General features: G+C 28.3%; 1 long non-coding RNA gene across 1 annotated transcript; it reads left to right on the forward strand.

Moving 5' to 3' along the window:
* Nucleotides 1-1,976: 1,976 nt before the first annotated feature.
* On the forward strand, nucleotides 1,977-2,445 carry LOC133784476 (uncharacterized). Its single transcript, XR_009871362.1, has 2 exons — nucleotides 1,977-2,087; nucleotides 2,238-2,445. It is a non-coding gene; the product is annotated as an uncharacterized LOC133784476 (long non-coding RNA).
* Nucleotides 2,446-4,782: the final 2,337 nt, after the last annotated feature.

The following is a 4,782-nucleotide window of genomic DNA, read 5'->3' on the forward strand; positions in this document are numbered from 1 at the left end:
TTTTCCTTCATATTTAAGCAATGTAGAACCATTTTTCAAAGTAATCAATTCTTGCAAAAGTATTAAAAAGTCATTTTAAACTACAAACGTCGAGATCAATATTCAACCGATAATACAAAGGAGATATAAATATACATATAAGTTTTCATGCAAAATAAATATGATAATTGAAGGGAATTTAGCAGTTGTTGTATCAATGTTGAAAATCATAAGTAATATACTGCTGCTAATAGCAGTCAAATTATCATACATATTAACTTTTACCAAAGTAGAGGAGTAATGACCAACTTCTAAACTAGTGTTAATTATTCTCTATTTTTTACAAATTAAATATTATTAAAATTAAAATTATATGAGAAAAACAACAAATAAATGAGAAGAACCACATATTTTCATATATTTATATTTAGAATAATTAACACTCTCCCGACCTTGCCATGTTAATCCTGTATGTAGAAAATTAACATTTTTGTCCCTGAACTTTGATTACTACCAAATTATACCATTTTTTATTAAAAAAATAAATTAAAATTAGAAAAAATATATTTTTTATTAATTCTTATAAAAATAATTCAAATATTAATTAAAATCTTAAAAAATTAAATAAAAGTCATTTAAACTCTAATAAAATCTTTAAAATTCACTCTAGATTTAAACAAAAAATCAAATATCTAACAAATATGAATTAAATAAAAAATCAAATATCAAATTAAAATTCACTCTAGTTATTAAGAAAATCAAATATGAATGAAATAAACAAATTAAATACAAATTAAATCTTAACTAATTCAGTAGACCTATATTAGTAACCTATTTATTTTTGTTATAAATTAAAAAGAAACGATTCCCCCATGCTGGGTTTTGAGTTGCGCGACTCCAATCATTTCATTTTCTTATAAATTTTTTTTTTAAAAATAAAGAAAGAAGATATATATATATATATAGTGTGATTTGAATTTGATTGTATATTTAGATTTTTTTTTTGACAAAAAATGTACATTTAGTTTGTTATTTAGGTTTTAGTTTCATTTAATTTTGGATTTTATATATTAAATTATTATAAGTTCGAAATATTACTAAGATTTTTTTTCAAAGATTTAACAGTTTTCTTTTTAATGATACTGCACTACTACAAAACTGGGCTTTCCTAACACCCAACCACGACAGTCAACTCTGTTGACTGTTGTAATTGCTTAGCGGGACTCTACGCCGACAGTTAAAAACTGTAGGCATAAAGACCAACGCCGATTGCTAATAACTTTTACCGTTGCTTTTAACTGTCGCTATTGACCCCAACGCTAACAGTTAATTCGAGACTAATGCCGACAGTTAAAATGTGTCGCTATTGACCCCAACACCAACAGTTAATTCGAGACCAATACCGACAGTTAAAATGTGTCGCTATTGACCCCAACACCGACAGTTAATAAAAGTCCAATGTCGACAGTCATAAAAAGTTTCTAAAATTCAAATAAAAAATCTAAAATTATAATTAATGAATAGTATAAGTTTAAAAATAAACTAAATTATAAAAATATATATTTATATAAAATTATGTATTTATTAAAAACTTTTAAAACTAGATTTTTTTTGTTTCTAAATTTTTCATATTATTAACTTTTGTATTTATAATAATTTTTATATTAAAATTTAATTTAATTATGATATTAAGAGTAACAATACTTAAATTTAATTTAACTATATTATTGCTTAATATATTTATAAAATTAGTATTAGTTAGAAATGAGTTGTTTTATTGATTGGAAAAATATTGTAAAATAATTTTAATACATAAATTTATTAGTTATAATTTTTATAATATATGACATTATCTATTTATTTAAATTTTATATGAAAATTAAAAAAATATTAATAAAAATAAATTAATATATTTTTAAAATAAACTTAACTTAAGTGCATTTTTTACCAAAACTAGTAAGGAATGTACTCTGTACTAGATTCATTCTCTACATCAAAAATAACAAAAGATTCATTCTCATTGCCTTATTATTCCCTGTTGCAGACCAGGTTCTAAATGTCATGTTCATCCACATGAGAGGGGTATAGTTGATTTCCACCCTATATATGTGAGTGACCTTCCAGTCTAGTCTCAAAATTTGGGGAACTGAAAGCTCCTTCCATTTCACTGTCTATTTTTTGGGTTAATTTATTTTCTGCTTATCTATTTTGTTTCTCTTACATGTTAGTTATCTTCTATTTGTTTTCCCTTTTGACAGTTCCATTCAAATGAGGCCAGTGGAGCTATGAAACCAATTACTTATGGTTCCATATAATTAACGACAGTTGACCAATCAAGATTTAGAAGGACTCGAGTTACTAAGGATGGTATTATTCTTTTTGCAGCCATCATTGTTGTGGCTGCTCTTATTATGACTTTTATTTGTGAATGTGTTTTGATTATTAGGAAAGATCTCCTTTTGAAAAGTGTTCTCTCATATATATATTAATATATATAAATATATTATACATATATATAGGCATGTGTTCTATTCAGATAAATTTGAACCATCTAAAATTACTACTAGGCACACCCAAAGCTTCACTCTATCAACCCAAGACCTTTAATTATAGGCACACCCTATAACCATTTAATCTTGGTTATATATAGTACAAGAAATGACCCACCAGTCACATCTACAATTGGCTAACCAACATAATTAATTGTTACATCATATAAGAGGGATCATAGAATATATTTATATATATATATTGATTGTTGTATATATTTAGGACACACAATCACACAAGTAATCCCTGAATTAAGGTACTGTATCAACTTGCATTTATTATGATTCTTGAACCATTTTTTCCCTCCATTAACTCAGTGTTGTAGATTGATGGTCATGGAGATTAATTGTCATTGGAAGCCTACTTTTTTCTGTAAATTTCTACAAAATTTACTACGAAATGTATTGTTATGAACTTATGGCATATACTATGGTGGAAGTTCAGTACATTTCAAGGAGCTGTAACTATGTCTGGTGTGGTAGGGTGTTAAGTGTTTACACTATGTCTTTGTATTGTTGTTTATTTCTCTGTTCCGTTAGTCTTTGTATTCTGTTAGTTCACTTTCTTTTCAGTGTAATTCCCAGGTGTAGGTCCTAGTGTATTTTTTCTGTTCTAGTTCTTGTTGGCTGGTTCAGATATCTCTGTTGTGTTATTAATCTATTTGGTTGCTATGTTTGGCACCAGTTATTAAAAAAAAAAGATATCTGAACTCTACTACTGATCATGTGATTCTAGTTTTTTTTTCCTGTATCCAAGATACGAGAATTGTTAACTGAGTTGTGATGAGTAAACTTTATTTAATTGCGGATTCTCATTGGCATTGGCTGTTGAAACTTTATTTAGTTTTGCTTCACTCTATTATTCATATTGTTGTTTATTTTTTCTTTTTTCTTTCTCATTAGACTCTACTTAATGCTTAACTCTGTTGTGATCATAGTTTTAGGAACCAACCAATAAATGTAAAACCAATGGTACAATACCATCTCTTGTGTTTTCGCAATTTTTTATCTTTTGAGTCATTAAATCTAATAGCGCTCATTCATGATATATATATGTATGGTTTTTTTTTTAACTCAATTAGTTTTACTCATCTGAAATATACAAAGTATAATTAATATAGATTTTCGTATGAACTAAGATTTATGATTTCCTAAAATAAGCTAGAAGATTAGCCTGAAAACATTGTTTGGCAGGACCCAAGTGTGAATGGTAGAGGAATAGAAATATAGAATGTGTTGTGATTTTGTACTCCAATATATTGTGATTTCTCTGGCTCTACAAAACAGACAAGATATTAACAACACTACTTAAATATACATGAATTCTTGAATCTTTTAATAATGAATTAATGTATTCAATTATGTTGAATTAGAGTATATATGTTCTGTTGAAACTATTAACCTTTCTCTGCGTCTGTGGTGGTGTGCTGAGGGTGCTTGTTGTTGCCTTTCTGTGGTTCTGTTTCAGTTTTTTATCTCGTGACTTATGGTTCATCTAGTATCCTGTAGGGTGACTCTATTTATTGATTTTTTTGCTTCCAGGTAAATTCACGGCAGAAGGTAACAAGTAGCACCTCACGAATGCGTGAGACTGTTGAAACAAGCTTGCTTTTACAGCATAGGGAAAATGTATATCTGTAACGACCCACTACTTTAGACTAATTGGACCATTAACGAAACTATACATAAAATCCTTAAAAGAACTTACATTTGCGAAAATACCATAATTTATTGAATAACTTGCAAAATAAGAGTTACTTTACAAAGTAAATACCAAAACGGATATGGGATCCCATTGTCTTTAAAACAAAAACATAATTTAAAATAATAAGACATTACATACTTAGTGCGGAAAATACATGTAAAAGGACATAAAACCGAAACTACATCCTTGAATCGAATAACGCTCGGCCCCTTGACTCCATTCACCATCGATACACATCCTCCAAGCATCACGAATCTTACCGCCTCTAAAGCTTATTTTTCTGCACATAAACAGAAAGGAGTGAGCCTAATGCCCAGCAAGGAAAATCTAACACATAGTCATACACATAATTTCATAAGAAAACATAAAGACTTAACATAATACATATAACATACACTTATTATAATGGCCATTATTACTTGGGGTCCCATAGACTAAACAAGCATATGCCCATGGGATTAGTGGGGTCCTACTAGCTAAGTAGGTCATATGCCCATAACCCATTTGGGGTCTTGTTAGTCATATGGGTCATATGCCCAAGCCTACAAG

This window comes from Humulus lupulus, chromosome 6 (genome assembly GCF_963169125.1).
Source record: "Humulus lupulus chromosome 6, drHumLupu1.1, whole genome shotgun sequence".
Classification (NCBI taxonomy): domain Eukaryota; kingdom Viridiplantae; phylum Streptophyta; class Magnoliopsida; order Rosales; family Cannabaceae; genus Humulus; species Humulus lupulus.